This window comes from Falco rusticolus, chromosome 16, assembly GCF_015220075.1.
Source record: "Falco rusticolus isolate bFalRus1 chromosome 16, bFalRus1.pri, whole genome shotgun sequence".
Classification (NCBI taxonomy): Eukaryota; Metazoa; Chordata; class Aves; order Falconiformes; family Falconidae; genus Falco; species Falco rusticolus.
Genome location: NC_051202.1, coordinates 5,945,842 through 5,966,852, shown reverse-complemented (window position 1 = coordinate 5,966,852; position 21,011 = coordinate 5,945,842). Strand labels below are relative to the sequence as shown.

At 47.2% G+C, this 21,011-nt stretch overlaps 1 protein-coding gene across 1 annotated transcript in view; it reads right to left on the bottom strand.

Moving 5' to 3' along the window:
- Positions 1–21,011, bottom strand: part of PKNOX2 (PBX/knotted 1 homeobox 2) — an 89,096-nt gene that overhangs the window by 32,222 nt on the left and 35,863 nt on the right. Inside the window, exons 2-3 of the mRNA XM_037409983.1 lie at positions 3,156–3,307; positions 2,748–2,832 (exon numbers count right to left, since the gene is read on the bottom strand). The gene's annotated coding sequence lies outside the window, so the exon portion shown is untranslated. The remainder of the gene's footprint in view (positions 1–2,747; positions 2,833–3,155; positions 3,308–21,011) is intronic.

Sequence of the window (21,011 nt, the reverse complement as noted above, 5' to 3'; positions counted from 1 at the left end):
CAGCCACGTTCTTTCATCCCAAACTGACAGCTGCAGTCCTCCACCGATTTCTCAGCTGCTGTGAGTCTTGCAAAGCGCAAATCAGACCAACGCCAGCGCAGAACTCAACAGAGCAGTGTGCCGATGGTTATGGCCAAGGTCCCACCACAACCTGCACAATGACATTTTGCAACCCTGGCCGCAGCCCATATATTTATTTTATAAAAAAATAAACCCTCGCCGTTGCACCCCGTGAGCAACGCTGCCGTTTTTAACAACGCCTTTGGGGGGTGTTTTATTTTGCAAATCAAAGCCTGCGGGCTTCGTGCCAATCTCCCAACACCCGCACAAGTAATTGCACCAGGTGAACACCAACAGGCACCTGCTTTTCGGTGGGCTTGCGGCAATCGGGCTAAAAGCAGCAGGACCTCAGCCGCCTGCAGAAGCGCGGGCGAGAGGGGCGCAGGAGCGTGCAAAGCATTCCCCACCCGTGGGAAAGCCTGGAAAACCCAGCAATGCCGCAGCACACCTAATAAAACCCTCTCCTCCCTTAAATCTGCCTCGTTTCTTGCTACATCCTGCCATCATGCTTGCAAATTTTCCCTTTGGGAGAGGGAAAGAAATCCCTCTGGAGCCGGCTGTTTTCCTCTTTCCCATATGGCAGATAAATCAGCGCTCCCAACTTGCTGAGTTTCCGCTTCGCATCCCTCTCTTGCAGCTCTCCGGCTCCTCCCGGTCTTCACCTCCCCGCTGAATTTCCTTTTAAAATGCAAAATTCCCCATCAGAAATGGCTCTACAAACCAGAAGAGAGAAAGGAGGTTTTCCTTGAGGCATGTCAGGCTTCCCAGGATCAGCAGAGAGTTGTCCCCATCCAAGCCCTGAGCCAAGACACCGACGATCGCAACGATTCATCGCCTCCATTTAAACATTCTTCATTTGCCCACTTAAAAGCAACTTTTCTGCCGTATTTCCAACCTCAATGACAAAAGACAGCTTTGAGACCTAACACGGTGATTTATACATGCTCCAGCTAGCACAGGAGTCACCAATAGTTTTAAACTCCTTTAATTATGCTTAACGACACTATCTTCTCCATTTACTCCAAATGGTAGACCCTAAGAGATGTTCAGCCTGGTCTGAACTTGAGACAATGAGAAAATTTGGGACAAAAAAAGGACTGGGAAGTGTTTACAGTGTGCCACCGATGTTCCAAGGTGGGGTTTTTTTCAACTTGTTTTCCATAGTGACAAAACGTATGACCTGGCCTTGGAGATGCATCTCTGGGGACGTTGGGGCTTCAGGAGGAAAGCTGAAATGGTTTTGTGCCTGGAAAATGAAGGGAGGCCAAGGGGAACCAAGTTATTTCTTGGAAGATGTCTTCAGGATAGATAATTTGTACCATTAACCATTTAGAGCAATGGCAGCCTCCTGTTCCAGAAGGTCATTAGGTGGACACCCAATCACCACGTCATTCTGTGCCTCTAGCGGGAGGTGTCTGGACCTTGCTGGCACAATTTGCTGACTAGGCTGGGTTTGGTCTTCTCGTTGGAGATGCTTTCCAGGACAGGTTGTGCTCGTGTCCTCCACAGGCTCAGTTTATTCCAAGGGGAACAACCCAATGTGCCCAAAGTACGTCGCTGAGCACCAGGCACTGGGCAGCTCGCACCAAAATATTAATTAGAAAGAGAGCATCAAGGCAGGGAGAATCTCCCCAGAAAGAGGACCTTGTGGGGACCCCAAGCCCCCCCAAAGCCACCGGAGAAGTCATTTCAAAGCAAACCTAACCTGTACCTTTGTTAGAAGGGGGGTAAAACCAGACTAATGAGAAATTCAGCTGCTTCATCACATCCTTAATCCTGGGGGTTTTTTTTGGACCAAGGGAAGGTCACCAGCAAGAATCAGGGCTGAAAGGGCAGCCTGGGGGAAATAATCCTGCCGTTATTGGCTGCTCTTTATTAAAAGGGACTTTCAGAGGAGGCAAGACTCAAAAAGCTCAAAGAAAAGATGCTCTGCTGTGCCACGGACTGAAAAAAGCTTTTGGGTTTTCCCCTGAGATGCCCCCACCCTAAATATCACCAGTTTAGGAAGGGAACAGGCACTTTTTCACGATATTTGCACAGACTGAAGGCGGCACCCCCGTTTTCAGTGACCAAAACCTTCCCTTTGCTCCTTTAGGAGGCAACTTGCTGCCAAGAGATTTTATTTTCTCTGTCACCTGCCGGGTGCCCGTGGTTTTGGCACAGATCGACACATCTGTCACTCTGTCAAGCCCTAATTTTAGCGATCAGGGTTGACTAAAGGACTGTGAGACCCCTGGTTTCACGTACATCTTATTTTAAGCTCCGTGTTTCAGTTATTTTTAGCCGGTGACCATTTCTCCACATCCTACTGACGTGCCAAAATTTTGCAGTGATAACAGCCCATATTTCAGGGTATTTTTACAAAAACATATCTGTGTTTTCCTCCAGGCTGGCTACGGCTTGTAAGGCTCTTAACAACATGTTATCAGCACTTGAGTTTTAAATCAAGACTCCCTGAGTTCTAAAAAAACCAAAAGAAAACGTATCAAAAAGGTGTAATTCCCCCTTAAATGCTCACTGGATTTAGGGAATGGGTGATATAATTTGGTGATACAATATGGAGCAGAAATTCCCCCAGATAAAGCCGCACCGAGGTCATGACTCACCGCATCCTACTCGATTAATATGTATAATTGCACAGTTAATACATATAATTTCTTAAGTAATACAAAGCAAAGCCGCCTTACCGTTTGGGGGGTGCTCAAGGAGCTGCTGCCCTGAAATGTCCTCCCGCCGCCCCGAAACCAAGATTTTCTGGGTAGGGATCACAACCTGGGAAAGCAAAGGATGAAATGGTTGAATATTGAGAGAATAATTGAGATATTAAGCTCAGGGTGAAGCTTTCTGCACTAGGGAAGGTCTTTGAGTGGTGTCAGCGAGGCTGTGGTGGGCAAGCATGCTCTTAATGCACTTTTTTTTTTGCAGGACAGTGGGGAAAATAGGAGGAATCAAAGAAAACTTAGGTGGGAGTATCCTCTTGAAGGTAGAACCAGGGCTGATGGCTGAGCTAGATCAGACCCCCAGTGTTTTGCCTGGGCAGGCGTGAACATTTCCATGGAAGGACAAAAAATAAATCAGATTTTTAGCTGTCGAACCCAGGTGTGTCCAGAAAACGAAGGCGTGCTTGCTGCTGGTCTATCCGCCAAGGATGAAGGGTGACGCAGTCTCGTCCCGTCCTTTTCGGCTCCTGGGGGATGGCAAATCCCTGGCACGAGATCTCACTGAGGGTCAGTGGTACAATCCAGGTCTGAAAAGGAGAAAAAAGGGAAAAAGCAATGGAACAGCGTTGCTGTTGGCCGTGCCACCGTTGCGCGCCGGCTGCCGCCATCCCTCTGGTTAATTATAATCTTCGCTTGAGTGTAAATGTGCTTTTATACGCGGGCTCGGATGACGGGAACCAGGGAAGAGCCATTAACTCAAGCACAGGGGAGCTCCCAGCTGCTACTGAATAGGGGAAGGTCCACACAGATGTTAGAGGTGATGTGGCATCTACCTGGGATTTGGCTTCTATGGAAGCTGGGATTTCTAGACCCACCTATGCAGATCCAGTGGGAAAAAAAAAGATGGACTGAGCAAGGATCAGCATGACCGCGGGGGTGGGGGTGGGGTGTGACTGCAGAAAAAGGAATAAAAGAGAGAAAATTCCCCAGATCTCCGAATATACATCACCTCTAGCGAGCCACTCAGATCTCCAATATACATCTGATAAATGTCCCTTGATATACATCACCTCCAGATATTACCTCTATGTTAGGTGATAAACATCACCTGAGATCTCTGATATATGTCTGATATATCTACCTTGATATATATCACCTGGTAGAGAGCTCCTCAGATCTCCCATATATGTCTGATATATGCCCCTTGATACACATAATCTCTGTTGAGCTCCTCAGATCTTCAGTATACATCTGATATATCTACCTTGATACAAATCACCTCCAGACAGCTCCTCACCGATATACATCTGACATATACATCTCTGATATATGTCACCTGGCTGGAGCTCCTCAAATCTCCATTATATATCTGATACATCTAGCACGACGTACATCGCCTCTAGAGAGCTCCTCAGATCTCTGATATATATTTGATGTATGTCCCTTGATACACGTCACCTCTAGAGAGCTCCTCAGATCTTCAATATACATCCGATATAGCTACCTTGATATACATAACCAGTACAGAGCTCCTCGGACTGCTGATGTATGTCTAGTAGATGTATAGATACACACCGCTTGATCTGCTGAGCTGCTCGGATTCAAATGCACATCTGATAGACGCAACTCTAGATACACATCACCCCTAGAGAGCTCCTCAGACCCCCAACATACACCTGAGATACGTACCATAATGCACACCATCTCCAGAGAGCTCCTCTCTGCTTATACGTCCCCAGCAGAGAGCTATACCTTGCGTGGTGAGGCTGCACCAGGGATCCAGTAGAACCGTTTCCCCTGGATTTAATCCCATCCCCAACCCCTTGCAATAACGATGCTCACATTTCCGTGCCCTCACAGCCTGCACCCATCACCGCAGCTCCAAGTAGTATGTACGTAAGTAGTAGTATGCAGTAAGTATGGAGTAGTATGGGGTAAGGACGGCTCCAAAAGACAGAAGTATACAGGGCAGCTTGTATAGGAAGTGCCATTTCTGGAAAACTGGACGTCACTGAGGCCATTGCCCAAGGAGATCTATGGAAGCAGCTGGATTTCAAGGCAAAATGGGGCAGCACCATCCCAACGTGGAAAACCTGGAGTAAGGGGCGAAAGGTCAAGATAGAAGATTATCTGTCTCTTGACTTCTAGGCAAGCGTAGGTCCTACCGAGGATGCTTAGAAGGGGCTCGAGTCCAAAACGCTTCCACCACAACAGCAGCTGAAATATTAAGGATATTTTTGATCAAGAACACACAAATCCCTACGGGCTGGAGCCTTGGAGAGGGATGCACAGGCTGATGCCAAATACACACCAAGGACCCGAGACTTGATTTGCGTTGGATTTGTCTGACAACATGATGAAAAAGTTCACGTCTTGCAGCAATCCTTAATCTCTGTAAAGACTTTCTTCCATCACATGGGAGAGAGTTTTGTCATCTGGGCTCACCCATGTGAACAAAACAATAGGACTGGAGGAAAAGGAGCAGCTAAATAAGGCTCTCCAGTGCTAAAACAGCTCTAGGAGACTGATTTCCATCCTTGGAAGCAATCAGGGCCGAGGTCTTGGGTGCTGTGTGCAGGTAGGACAAAAATATGGGTTTGTGCAGCTTCTGCAGAAAAGATGCCATATCTGTCTCCATCGTGAAGAGCACCAAGAGCCAACTCCACCGGGGACATCTCCCTGAACACCCTTGCTGAGGCAGATAAGTCTTTTTGAGCCGGTGCACACTTTTAGCAACTTCAAAAGGCATCCTTTGAAGTTTAGCGGAGGCCTTTGAAGTCTTCCTGACGCGAAAGGGAATGGAGGACATGCCTCCTTCAGGATGCTCCACCGCAGGCAATGCAAACCAGCAAGATACAGGGTGTCCCGGGCACTCGTGGTCGCATGGAGCAGGTGCCCGAGTGTCATAAATCAGACACCATTTATGACAAGCCATCAATCCCCCAAAATGCCTGAATCAATCCCCCCAAAAGCCCGAAATCCTGATCTACTTGACCTGAGTAACATCCAACAGCGGAGACGGGAACCCAGCATCCCAGGACCTCAGCCTGTACCCACGTTGCAAAAAGCCAAGAGCATCCCGGTTAATAAAGATTTAATTAAGTGTGAGGGAATGCTAATAAAGCTAACATTCAGCAAACCAAAACTGAGGATTTCTGAAAAAAAAAAAAGTCTAGGATTTTAAAGCAAGAAGCCTTTTCCTGGCTCATCACCTTGCTTCCTATGTGAGCAGACCACGATGCTTCCAACCTGCTTGTATCAATGCTGTTTACATTGTGACTATAATTTTTGGATAAATTTAATGCTGGCTCCTCTGACTTCAGCAGAAACCACAAATAGTGAAATGCCCAATAATACTGCTGTTTTCTGCCGGAGTGTTTTCATAGCCTATGCTGCACCCAGGAGCAAGCTGTACAAACCCCACACCTAGGGGACAACTGAAGAAACGCTGTAGGCATGAAAAAACCAGTATAAATGCAGAAATCAAAGCTCCAATTTCAGTTTAACTCTTTAAGGAGCTCCAAGGGCGAGTGCGACTCTCCAACACCCGCTGCCACCTGCCATGAGGACTACTGCAGTAAAAACCTTTGATTTGTTGATTTTTTTTCCCTCCCCACAGTGCAATTTCTGTAGCATCTTCCAGCCGCTGGGTAAGGGCAGGGGCTGGATGATGGGGATGCTTGAAGGTGCAAAGAGCAAGATTTCCATCCTTCCACCTCCCCAGTCCCGCAAGTTAAACCCGGTGATGCGCTAACCCCATCCTTGCTCAGAGAGAGTGAAAAGATGCAAGACATGGCCATACACCCCCAATATTTCTCTATTTCTGCAAAAGCAAAACCGTTTAGCTGCAAAACACGGTCCGGGAGAGATGAGTCCATTGGTGGAGCGCCGCTATAGGCAATTTGCATTATCCAAAGGGGGGAACGTATGGAAATATCGGACACCCCCCACACACACCCAGACGCATACATCCGGGCCCAGGGAACAAAAGCAGCCTCGCTACACCACGCCGATAAATAATGGAAAGTCAAAGTGCCCCGCAGAAGCAGCACCATACTGTTCGGCCTCAGGCGAGACGGAGGAAAATTCGGTACCCATGAGGTCTGGAACAGTGGGATTAATAACACATCAATTTTAATGCAGGGTGGGTTGTGGGGGTTTGGGTTTTTTTTTCTTTTTTTCTTTTTTTTTTCCTGCTTCACAAACAGCAAAGTGAATGTTTGAGCATCTCAGTGGGGGGTTAATGAGGACTCTGATTAGTTATTCAGATTTGCCGATGATGCTGCCTCCATCCGTCCTCGGATGGGGGAGTAACAGGAAAGGGTTTGCAGAAAAAGCTCTTAAAGACGACCTGCTTGGCTTTTGCAGCTCAGGGGGACTCACGTTTTGGGGGGGGCTCATGCTGCAGAGGTCCCAAAAACCAAAATCCTACGGCAAGCTTTGGGGCATGAAAGCACATCTTCCCATCATTTGGGGAGGGGGGTGTGAAAAGTTGCTGCACAGTGGGCCAGGTTGATTCCTGTAAGAATGGTTTGGATGCTTTTAATAAAATTGGTGTGAAACTATGGTCAGAGGCGCACCACCAAAAATGACGGATGGATGGATGCACAAATGCAAGGATGCATGGAAGAACAGATACATAGGTGCACAGATGCATGGATGGAAGGAAGGATGGACCATCCCATAAGGCACCACTTGGCTGCAAAAATGCACCATCTTCCACCGCTACAGTGCTTTACACAGCATCCCATAAAAGTCTAATTGAGCGCTTTAAGTCCTTGTGCAAAAGCAAGGAGCAAACCTCCTTCTTCTTTGCCCCAGAAACATTTTAAGCAGGTTGTGCTCACCCACTGCTGGTGTACTTTGGGGTTTATTTCCAGATTTAGGCTTTTGTTCTTCACCTGCATTAAAAAAAAAAGGGGGGGGGGGGTGTACACCTGAGAAAATAGATGGCAGGTATCCAAAACGATGCTGAGAAAAGGCTTAGAGGATGGAACCAGAGCGGTGTTTCGTGGCATTGCAAAAGGGGCTCATCAAATAAACTAGGCATTATTTTAGGATTCATTATTTCTTCATCAAGAAGAAATATTCAGGGAGGGATGTGGTGGTGACAGCACTCTTCGTGATGAATTCATCCCAGTGACGGACGCCAGGCACTTGATATCTAGTTGGGTCTAGAGACCCAGCTGGCTCCTGCTTTAAGCATCACTCAGCATTCAGCGCGGACTTTGGGGGATCAGCTCCCCACTATTCATGTCATTCCCCACAACACCTGCCTGGATCTCAAAAGAAAGCCAAACTGGAGTTATCCATCGGATTTTGCAGATGCCGGGGTTCTCCATCCCAAAGAGGCTCTTTTCCCTGGGACCGCCTCCATATGCTTCGCCTTGGTTTTAAACAGCGCGTTAATTGTTCTGAATTAACAGCTCCAGCTGGAGAAGCAAACAAGCAATTTGCAACCTTAAGATAACGCCCAACTTATCTCAAGTGATTTAAGTTTGGTTGGTTGGTTGGTTGTTTTTTTGAGGGGAAATCTCACCTTCCTGGTGGTGAAGACACTGCTCAGAGCTTGGCTAAAATCGCATCACCCAGGCGATGCACGCACCCCTTTAAGCAGCAGCAGCTATCACCAGCCAAGCACACAGCCACAGGAGGAGGTGGGGTGGTGAGCCAAAAAAAAAAAAAAAAAAAAAAGTAGTAAGAACTACCCACATTTGGCTTTACTTTAGAGACAGGAGAAAAATCATTTGTCCTCTTCACTGCTGGACAGCCCAATAGCTCATGACACGGACAGCTCATGAATAGCTTCTCCCCAACACACTTTTTTTCATATCACATTTACATTTAGTTTGAAAATATTCATGCACTCAAAAAAAAAATATCTTTCAAGCTTTACCCCTTTGCCTCCTCTGACCTCTTTCTCTGTTTTCTTTTTTCATTTGCTGCTAGATAGAGGAAGCGAGAAAGAAAGACCACAATTTTTTGTTTACAAGTCTGGATCTTCAACATGGAAAGATATTTTTTTTTAATTGGCATTTTCACCACTTCAAATCCTTTCTAATGTCACCCAGGGTGCAGGATTCAGGAAGGCAAGTCCACCTCTGCCTCCCCACCCTTACATGCCTGGTTACAAGAGGAACCAACGGTGCTGGCAGTGGAAAGGGCTCTACAGAAATGCTATTTCTCCTGGGGGAATGCAGAACTGCTTTGGAAATGCAAGAAAAGCTGTCTATGGTTACAGCCAAGTGTCTTCTCTCGACTCGAGTCGAAACTCCTCTTGCTACCCCTGCCACAGTTGAGTTGGGGGTCAATGTCCATCAACTCCCAACAGCTTTCCAAGGACATCAAGGTTGGATCCCATCAGATGACCAGCATTGTGGACAGAGTCATGGTCCTCCAATAAGGTCTTCTGCCAGGACAGCTGGTCACCGTTTCACAGGGAAAAAGGTGTTTAACTGTGCCCTGAAGACACTACAAAGGGACACTGAAATGCAACGTTGGATCCTTCTCCAATGATCGGAGGCACCTCCAAAACAGACCCAATGTCGGAGGCCACGGGCCATGGTGCTGGTGGGGCAGCCTGGGTCCCCAGGACTTGGCCACGCAACCAGGTGACCTCCCGGCTCACGTATAAAGTACCAGGAGAAGCCATAAATCACGTTGGCACCTTCCCCGAGCACGGCAGCCCTTGATAAAAGCCCAAAATTCAAGGGAGACAGCCTGACACCGCACTATTCCCAGCACACCGTTAGGCAGATTAATCCTTCTTGATGGAGAATTACAATTAGGGCTCCATCTTAAGGAGATATCAGCAATCAGATATCTTATCAAATGCCACCTCAATTATTCAAATAATCCCTGGCTCTTAGATTTGGGTGCTGTTTAGGGAAAGCGGTCCGATTAATGTGCTGACACTTCCCTATCACGTCCGACACCCTCAACTTCATGTCTGATTACGGAATTTGCATTCAATTTAATTTTTTTTTTTCCATCTGGAGTAAATGAATAATCCGAGTACCTACCCCAGCCTTAATTACATTTGTTAAATTAAAAACCCGGGATGTGAGAAATTTAAATGCATGTAGCTCCACGGCCAGACAAACCTGCACATCCAACCTGCCGCAGCCCTGCCAGCTCCTGCTCCAATTTCTCTTCCTTCCCCACAGCCAGGCATCAAAGAAATTACAACTAGAAAACAAAAATTCTTTCTAAACGATGAAACAATAGATGATCTTTTGACATTTCCAGCGCTGTTTGCAGGGGAATGAGATAAAATGTAATAAATTCATATACTTCTGTGTGTTTCTTGGCTCCAGCAGCTAAAATTTCCATCTCTTTATGCAGGAGTCCTGGGGAGCAGAAATCCTTGATAATGCCAAACAATTCGACACTTTATTTTCTCTTTACTCCGCACCATGCAAAACACAGGCTTCAAGCTGCCAGCTGCTGGGAGTGAAACCAGATGCCACATCCCTTTTCCATATGGAAACAGAAATCCGCCCCCCCCCCCCCCAACGTCTGGGGGTGCACACGTGCTCCCCTTGGTTACAGCCCCCCCATGACCCCAGGGCTCCCACCAGCACATAGCAAAGCCTCTCCTCAACAGGGGAAAAAAAAAAGAAAAAAATTCAGGGGTGCATTGTCATTTTTTGCACATGACCTGGTTCAGGCCAGATCCTGGTACCATCACTCCCAGAGAACAGCAGAGAAGATTTGCCCCAAGCCACCAAATTTCCTAACTTTAGAATAAAAAGGTGGAAACAACATCGCTGAACTTGACCTTTTGGTGTTGTTTTGTTTTTTTTAAATAGCTTTGCAGAAGCTTGATAAATTCCCCTTCTTTTGAAGAAGATGAAACTTAAAAGGTTGGAATTCATAGGGGGACTCAAGGTGGTGGTGATGAGAAAAGTCCCCAAATAATTAAAGACTAATTAAACAGAAATGGAAGATATTGCCAGCTCCAGCCATTTCAGGAGCAAGACTCCACATACCACATTATGTGAAATGTTAAATAAATATATTTGGGTGTTGACCCAGATGTCAGAACGATGAAGACATTGAGGAAAGTCTGTTCTTAGCACTGCCAAAGACTGAATTAAATAATTTATATGCGAGTGCAAGGGTAATAATCCCTCCAGTTTGAGGCTTGTAAGACCAGTAATAAAACACAGCTAAAAATATTCAGGAAAGCCACGCTTGGGTCAGTGAGACAGGTGAGAGCAGAGCCCAGAATAGCTTTTCCCTTTGCTCCCAGCTCAGGCAACATTTCTGCACACCAGGGAAGCTGGATTTGATTCCCCACCCCCAAAAAAAAAATTCCCCTTGGAGGGGTGTAACAGAGCATCCTCCTCCAGGCACAGCAGCAGGATTTGGCCATCAGAGAAATCCCAAGCAGGTGGCTCGGATGCAGTCTGATGGACATTGCGGTTCCTCATCCTTCCTGGCTTTCTTCTGCTTTGTTTTGAGTTAACAGTTATGGTGCCAGAGGAGAAAACATCATGTTTTAGCAATGAGGTCCCCAGTGAGGCTGTTTAAAAATTAATTAGTGTCATGCAACATATTAGCGATGAATAGTAATTTTAGCTTTTGTACCTATTTCATCGCCTTCTACACCATCATTATTCCAGCTCTTCCATGGTCCTCCCAGCCAGCCAGGACCTAACACCAAAAAAATTGTTGCCTGCATCTCCTGGAAATGCCCCATCCAAAAGCAAACACACACCCCGATGTGTTTTCTGTGGAGGTTGCAAATAAATGAAGGTCAAGTTTGCCGAGCTGGCTGGGAACCTGTCACAGCACTATCCAAACTAGCTGGCTGCAATGAGGCTTTTCCCATCCCATCCCAGCATAACTTCCATAAGGAGTTCCCACACCTTGCCCTGGCACAGCCACCGATCCCCCACAAGGTTTCGACAGTCCATCTGCTGCCCGTGCTGCTTCTTCATCCTCTTCAGGCCAGTCCACCCTGCTCCTTGCTTCTGCTGCATCTGGATTCTTCCTTCTCCAGGCTCCATTTCCAGCCAGCCCCTCCTCACCTCACCCCCTGCTTCTCCTGGGGCCTCTCCTTGACTCTCCTACATGCAAGGTGCTCTCTTCCTCCTGCTTCCTCTGGGTCTGTCTCCATCTGGTCCCAGTCCTCATCCAGTGCTCCTCTTCCATCCCCCTCAGAGCTATTTAACTACTTAGCAGGAACCAGCCACAGCTGCACCTTATCCACGTCAGCCAACCCACCGCCCCTGAAGCCAGCCCACAGCTGTAGTTATCAATGTTAATTAACCCAGCTTCATTCCTCTGTAATTCCTCTACAGGAACCTGCTCACAGAGATGCCCACCATTCCAAAACTGCTGTTGTCCAAGGGTATGAGCCTGGCTAGAGCCACCCGTGGCTCCTACACAAGGTTGGTGGTGTGGTATGGACAAGGTTGTGGGTTCTGGTTTCATCCAGGATGAAGGATGGAGATCCTCCAACCCTGAGGATGGACAACCTTCAAGGATGGAGATCCCCCATGCCCAAGGGTGGAGATCTGTCAGCCCCAAGGATGAAGATTCCTCCCCAGACCCAAGGAAGAAGATCCCTATAACCTAAAGATGGAGAACCCCCCAACTCTGAAGGTGAAGACAGGTAAGCCTCAAGGACTGAGCTCCACAAAACACAAGGACGGAGATCCACCTAACCCTGAGAATGGGAATCCTCCAATCACGTATATGGGGATCCCCCAAGCCCACAGGTGGAGATCTCCAAAACCCAAGCATGGAAACCCACAAATCTCGAGGATGGAGATCCTCAAAACCCAAGGACCCTCACAACCTGAGGATGCAGATTCCCCAAAGTGCGAAAATGGAGATCTCCCAAGGAGACAGATCCCCTCCAGCCACAAGGACGAAGATCCCCCCAAAACCCAAGGATGGAGACCCCACCTTCCCCAATCCCAAGGACAGCCATCACCCCCTGGAACCTCAATGGCTGGATTCCTCACCCCACGCTGCGCTGGGCAGGACCTGGGGACATCACCCTGCTCCAGCGGTGGCCACCACCCAAACCTACATCCCTACAGGAGCCACCACCCCGCTCCTTTGGGCAGCAAGCGAGGCGGCAGCGACCAAGGAGCCGCGCTGGCCGCCTTCAGGTGGATGGCGAAGCTGAGGGGAATTGCAGGGACATCTGGAATATATTCATTTTACGGCATGTTTCATATCACAGACAGGTACTTTGAAGCAGTTAAGTAGTAGCAGGGCAGCACGTCCCCATGGGTGGGCTGCGGTTTGTGCTTTCAGCCCGAGCTGCCCCGGCATGACAAAGGGGCTGGGGAGACGGAGCTGACATTTTCCAAACACAGCTTTGTGCCGCTGGGGGCAAATCCAGAAAGAAATTAAAACCCAAAAGGAAAAAAAAAAAAAAAAAAAAAAAGGAAAAAACCAACCCCCACATCTAAGTGATGTTGATCCCTGCATCAGGCTATTAACAGTCCCATCACAAATTGTAAATGACTCAGATAAATTAAATGGCTTAGCAGCTGTGAGGAAAGGCCCTTCTGAAGATTCATTTGTTTCGTGGAAAAGAAATTAGTTAGGAATTTAAAATCTTTTCCAGCAGCTTGACGCAGACGCCCTGCCAAAGCCCACATGTTGCTGTGTACGCAGCCCCAGGATGCAGCCAGCCCCCGCAAGGGAAAGTCCTCTGCCAGCATCCCAAAGCGGGGGGATGCGGGCGTGCTCCCATTAGCGCCAGCATCCCAAGGTGGGGAGATGCGGGCGTGCTCCCATGAGCACCAGCATCCCAAAGCAGGGGGATGCCGGCATGCTCCCATTAGTGCCAGCATCCCAAGGTGGAGGGATGCAGACGTGCTCCCATTAGCGCCAGCACCCCAAGGTGGGGGGATGCAGACGTGCTCCTGTTAGCGCCAGCACCCCAAGGTGGAGGGATGCAGACATGCTCCTGTTAGCGCCAGCATCCCAAGGTGGAGGGATGCAGACGTGCTCCCATGAGCACCAGCATCCCAAGGTGGAGGGATGCAGACGTGCTCCCGTTAGCGCCAGCACCCCAAGGTGGGGGGATGCAGACGTGCTCCCATGAGCACCAGCATCCCAAGGTGGGGGGATGCAGGCGTGCTCCAAAGCTAACGAGGCTGTGCCTCCTCCCAGCAAACCTCTTACAAGCCTCAAGCAACAAAGAGGTCTGGAAATGGGAAGATTTGACCCAGAACATCCCCACAGCAAGGGAAAGCTGGTGAGTGAGCTGCAGTTTAAAAAAAAAAAAAAAAAAAAAAAGGGGAGGGGGACAGTAACGTGGGGATGGCTCAGGGTAGGGCAAGAAGTTGGGGTTGCACCCCTGGGTGCAGTGAGGTGCAGTGATTCACTCCAAATAAATACAGTGAGCTGCAGAGATTTGCCCCAAGTGCAGTGACCCTGCAGCATCCCCTCCAGAAGCAGTGAGCCACCGGGATTCCCCCTGCCAGAATCGGTGGGATGCAAGGATTTACTGCCTGGATGCAGTGAGCCGCAGGGATTTCCCTTGGGGTGCAGTGAGCCGCTGAGGCTGACCTGATGGCTACCCACCAAGGCTGCCAATCCCCCCCCACTTTCCTACGGCTTCCAGGCAGGGAAACACCAGCACCAAGCTGCGCCCGCTGCAGGCGCCCCCTCCCCAGCGTCAACATGTGAGATTCATGGATCAAACCTCCCCACACCCAGAGGCTGCCCTGGCACAGACCCCCTCCCCACCCACGTCCCCTTTAGCTCATGTAAAATTGAGGGGGTTTCACCTTCAGACACTGTTTCGCAGGCGACAGCGTCTCCAAACCCTTTCCAGGGGGAGTTCAGGGGTATAAAAGATGCAAAACACCCCTAAATTATTCACGCAGCATTTCAATTGAAGCTCTGCTATGGGATGAAGGGAAGGATCCAGTGACAGAGCCACCACCCTGGGACGTCTCCTCATCCCTGTTTGGGTGGAAAAACCCTTTTTGTATTTGCTGGGGAGGAGGGAATGGGGGAGAGGATAAAAGAAAAGGGTTTTCCCCATCCAGAAAGCTCTGGAGAGCAAGGACCCCGAAGGAGCAGCACCCGCTTTCCAGGCGCATCCAACTGGAGCAACCCCATTGCATTTGCCCTTTGGCAAAAAAAAAAAAAAAAAAAAGTTTTCCAAAACTTTTACAGGGCCCGAGGAGGAAAACTCAAGTGGGGCATGGGCAGAGAAACTGCAAACCACGAAACCCCACCCCAGCAAGAAGAAAAAACCAAAAAAAGCCTGGTGAAAAATTAATAAGAAATGCGGATGCGATTTTGCATTCAAATACTGGAGGTTTTCCAAAAGGCAAAACCCTGGAATATCCTTTTCTTTCCGTTTTTCCTCTCTGCTTTGCTTTTTTCTGTTTCCTTGAGCATCCTGGCATTCCTGAGCTGGGATTTCCATTTCTCCGGCTGCTACTCGGGGCAAAACCCCAACAACCCAGTGCAAAACAACAACCCCAACCTCAGAAGTAGGACACCAAGCACCGCTGAATCCAAACTCAGCTTGATGCTCACTAATTACCCGGTAATAGTATTTATATGCTGCTGGCACGCTCGGAAACGCAGCTCCTAATAACCGAGGTCCGCATCAATATTAATGTCCCGGCTTGACTCTCAATACCCGGGGACCGGCGAGAGACAAAGAAACATCACAGCAAAGTGAAAAGAGGGGCAGAAAATGAATTTTAAAATTATTTTCCTGTGTTTGGCAGGAAAGGAGGGCTTGAGATCAAATAACGGGATTCCCACCCACCCGCCTTGGCGCGTACCAGCAATAAAAGCAACTATAAAATGGAAGTTCCCATCTCTGGGGCACAAAATCTTTTTTTCCCCGTCAATAAGCCCTGCTCCAAACTTAGGGTGTCCCATAGGCTGGAAAACCTCTTCTTTGCTTGTTATGGCAATAAATTTCTAAAATTCGGGGCTTTCCCCTTAACTGAGTGACTCCGAGACAACTGGCTTCAGCCACCCCTGCAAACTTCACCCTGCTCTTGGTTGCTCACGCCAAACCAAGGTTGGCTTAGCCAGAGATGCTGCTTGAAACAACCCCCCCAGAAGCATTTTTTTTTTCCAGTGATGCTTCAACCTTTACACCCAGAGGCATCACCCCGCCCAAAAAACCCACCAATATTGTATTTCACACCAAGACACGCATGAATGCTCGCAGAATTGTGGCTACGCAGGGCACGGCGCAGCTTGAAACGCTCCCCGGCACCGTGCCGTAATTCGATTAAAAACCTCTTTTCTTAATAATTTCTATGCAGAGACACTTGGCACACCGGGACCATTTAGGCAGAGTTTAAATGGAGTTAATAAACTATTAATAGCCTGCAGGAAAGCTGTGATAGATTTTTGCTCCCTGTGATCGCCACGCCTCGGTTACAAGGTGTTCTTACCCGTGTCCGCGCTCAGTGCGCAGCAAAAAAATTCATGGAGGTCTTCCATGACAATGCACTTCCAGGAAATCTGGTGTTTTTCAAGGAAAGATGCATAGTTTTAGGATTTTATCCATCAAAATGAAATCTGGCAATTTGAGAGTAAGCGTGGATGTGACATTTACCCTGTGGAGCATTGGGTGTGATGTTAACCCGCACCATTGACCCGTTAATTCCTGTTGATTAATGTTCAAATAAAATGAATGGAAGCCATAAAGTTCACATCCAGAAACTCAACATTAGGATGTTCCCAGATCATCATTCTTTCAGTAATTTCATTTCCCTGGAAGTTGTGAATTTCCCTATTTTTAACCAAATTCCAAGCGAGAAAAAGGCAAATTCTGGAAAGATGTTGAACACCAGTGTCCTGCTTCCCCAACCAACCACGGATATGGAGCATTGACTTGACACGGATTTATTTAAGCAGTTATTAAACAATGGCAATGAACTACATGTTGACCCTTCAGAGAAAAGCCAAGTTTGCGTTGACGACTATAACGAGAAACGCATTAACCCTCAAAGACCCAACCCTGCCGTGATGCCCACCAACAGCAACGAGTAACGTGTTGATCCTTCAGAGACAAGCCAACCCTGTGTAGATGACTACCATGACGAGGAACTCATTAACCCTTCAAAGACCCAACCCTGCCGTGATGCCTACAGCAATGAGTAATGCCTTGACCCTTCAGAGACAAGCCAAGTTTGCGTTGATGACTACAATGACCAGGAACTCATTAACCCTTCAAAGACCCAACCCTGCCGTGATGCCCACCATAGCAACGAGTAACGCGTTGACCCTTCAGAGAAAAGCCAGCCCTGCGTTGATGATCACGCTACGCAGAAGGAGGACTCAAGCCAACTGCTTGCCAGAAAAATCAGATGCCGCTGTAAAGTGACTTCAGATATTGCAAGAAATCCTCAGAAAGTAGTTATTTATAACCTCGTTCGGCAATTTGGGCTAAAAAGAGCAAGCTGCAGTTGTAGCCTTGGCCATAAGTTCTGGTCAGACTCAAGAAGATCTTTCTAAAGGGCTGTTGAGTGACCCAGTGGAAATGGCAATTTTTCATATGGAAATTTTCCCAAAGATTAAATCATCTCTGTATTAAGTATTTCTTTGTTGTAACTTGTGGAAATGGGCTGCAAGGTCTATTCCAAGAGGAGCCATCTGTGAGAAGGAGTCAGAAGGTAGAAATGCGCCTTTCTCAGGGAAAAGAGTGGGAATTTCCACTCAAGAGATGCTGACCAGCACCCCTGGAGGACCTGACACCGAAGCTTAAGGAAGGAATTTTCTGTCTTTGTTGCAGCAGTGGAAGAAGAATCATTAGAAGAAGCAAAACCTTCTCCCAACATCTCCAACTACAGGTGCTCAACAGCTTTTGGGCATTCCAAAATGCCGTTTCTCCAGCCAAACCCACGTCAACCCACGGGAAGACCCTTCCCCACCACTTCCAACTGTGAGTGAAAAGGGTGCACCGTGTCCCAACCCCACCATCAGCAACAAACATCCAAATCACTGCGACCTGCAAATCCCTCCCTGCTGTTCCCCCTCCCAACAGCTGCTCTCCCTCCAGGCAACCTTCATGATGCCCAAAATTTGCCCAAAACATGACCCACCAAAAACATCACCAAAATCAGATGAGAAACGGAGTTAATTAATTAATTGGGAACTGGCAGAAGCCAACACGCCGCACGATCAACTTGCCATACAGGCACCTGCGTTGGTCGTGGCCGTTGACGTTGTCCCCTGTTGTATTTACCACGAAACGGGAGCTGCAGGGACTTCAATGAAGTCTGCAGGACCCTGATTAGAGTCCTTGAGCTGCAAGAACTCTAATTTTACTCTAATAAAGAGTAAAAGCAATTGTGAGGGTCGCTGTAGCTGTTCAGCTTGCCATTGAGATGTTGTTGGCTGATCTCCTACGCAGCTGCTCTTCGCTGAATAGGCACGTCCCACCTCCAGCGCCGTTGGCCATCAACCAACGTGGGAACAAATGCAAGTTTTGGGGGTGGGTTTTTTTCAGCTGATGTGACTTTATTTGGAGATTTTTATATTTGGGGGGGAAGGAATACAGAGCGATTTATCCAATATTGCAATTGGATGGAAAAAAACCCACCCTCCTTTGCCATCATCTCCATGGGTCTAGCGTGGTGACCACCATCCCATGGTAAAGTGGGTCAGGGCTATTTAATACCAAAACTGGATGGAAATCTTTGATTTCTCCAGCAATAAACGCTCCTTTTTCGACAGCACTAGTTCAGAATGGAGGAAAACATTCAGTTTTGAAATTTTGGTTTGAATCAACAGCTTCCCTCGGTGCCATTTTAATGCTGTTTTATGTTGAAATGTCAATTGGAAACTAACATTTAAAAATGTCAAAACATTTCACGTCTGCAGACAGAGCCGATAGGTTTTTTGCTTCCATGTGCCCAAACAGAAAACGTTTTTGGAATTTTACTGTGAAAAAAATATATAATTATATATATATATATATATATTTTAAGAAAAAATCAATATTTTGACTTCTTGGAATGAAAACAAAGTTAAAATATAATATTTCCTCCAGGATACAAACAATATTTTCTGACAAGCTGTAATCACCAAAAAGTAATCTGAACCAAATGTTTGCTACCACGGTCTGTTATAGCGACATGGGAGAAAAAAAGAAACAGGGATATTTGTTATTGTAGGCTCTCTGAGCCCTTTTCCCCCCCCAGTTATTTTTATATTTCCACAGCTTTTCTCTCTTATTATATCCAAGAGGATACAAATCTGGGTGCGGGAAAATCCTCCCACCATCCAGAACCATTCCCAACGCACGGAATTTCCCTGAGAGTGGGGTAAAAGCCCAGAAAAAAGATGTTTTTTCTCCTCCAGAAGAGGTAACATTTGATTTGCGAGGGGATTTTCACTGTATTTTTAATTAATGACACCTCCTCACTCCCACCAGTTTGGGGGGATTTGGGTGGCGAAACAACACTGGGAGCTTTTTCCTGCTCTCGTGCCGGCTGCGAGGAGCACGTGCACGGGGGGGTGGGTTTTTTTATCCAATATAAACGTAATTTTCCAGTGATCTCACCTTTTAAATTCCTGCCTTGGCCATGCATTGCCAAAAAAAAAAAAAAAAGAAAAGCAATCCAGGCTGCTTGCAGTTAAAAAAAAAAAAAAAAAAGTTTTACTGATTTTTCTGGTTCCAGGAGCAAGGTGTAAAAAATGGGATGAAAACTGGTGGTTTGGGGGCCATCGCTGGGCTCTAAAGCAAGTTTTTCATCCCGAAGCTTGAAGCTCCATCAGCCTCAATGGAGCGGCTTGGCCGCCCCCCATCACCTTTGCCTCTCCCCCCCAAATTTCTCTTTTTCTCTTTTTTTTCCCCGAGCCCGGGCTACAGCCCCACGCGGGGAATAAGCGCAATTATCTCGTCTCGCCACATTTTTCCAGCCCTGCCTGAGGTTTAATTAAAGCCAAGAGAAAAACACAGAGGAGAAGCGCTCAGTTCCGATATCGCCCCACCACATGCGGCGGCGAGAGGGGGGGGATGGTGAAAAAAAAATAGGAAAAAAAAATAAAACCTTTCTCGTAGACTTTTTACTTTAGCAAACCTTCCTGGATATTGCCCCTTTATCATATTTCCTTTAAAAATACATATAAATATACACTGGTATGCATGCGCCAAGTATATAAGCATATATATGGGTGCGTTAGGATACACATGCACCCGCTCTCTATAAAAAATATATATATAAATGCGCCCTAATCCCCTGTAATCTCCTTGAATTACACCTAAACCACCCTCCTTGCAGGTGACCTTTCCACAAAAGGCTGTTTCTATGCCAACAGCATTGTTTGAGTCAGGTGAGAGGAAAAAATAAAGCGGAATAATCTTTAATTTTTGCTTATTTGGCTGTTTGCACCAACGGCCAGGAGCCAGTCAATGCCAGAAACCCCCCTGTCACAGGCAAAAATTAGTATTAAAAATTAATTATTATATATAGGGTTTGACTGTTAGGGGGAGAGCGCAGTCACCTCGACCCAGTTTAGATTTGCCTAAATTCCTGGCATTGGTTTTGGGTGAAATTCCTCTCGTTTTGGGATTTAGGAGCAAAATCCTATGGGTTTAAAGTCCTTTTCACCTTAAAATCTGCATTTCTACCTCCTGCCCCATCCTGTCCTGCAAAACATGACTCGCGGCCATCAGCTCCTACCGAAAGGTCCAAGTATGTAAAATTCTGAAAATCCCCATTTTTTTGCATTTTCACTGATTTTTACAGAATTCCAGCAAGGAGTTTGTTTCCAATGAAAAAAAAGAATAATAATCACAATAAACAGCAGACCTGAACTCTGACAAATTCAGAGAAACTGTTAAAAAAATAATATGCATCACACCGGCAAGTAACACTGGGTAATAAGGTGGTGATGAGATTTAGCGGACAAAAAGCAGCTCACTCTAAATAATTTTCCATGGATAAAGGCTGGTTTGGGTCTGGACAATCTTATTCCATTGAAAATTTGGGATATTTTCCCTTGCTTTCTGGAGTTCCTTCCATTCCAACTCAGCCCATAAAGCCGCATCCCCAAGCGGAGCATTAGAGAAGGAAAAATGAGATTTTTCCACCCCAAATTGTCTGTTTTCATTTGTCCCAGGGGTGGTTTATTGAGCAGCACAAGGACCCGTGGCCCCCTGGATGGCAGCATCCCTCAAATTCCTGTTTTTTTTGCTCGTTGCAAGAGGAACATCATCCAAATTCCTCCACAATTTATTTTTTTTTATTGGCGGGCAGGGTTGTATTTTTATTTTTCTTCCGACCCGACCCCAACACCTTCGCAGGTCTTGGGAGGGAAGATATTTCC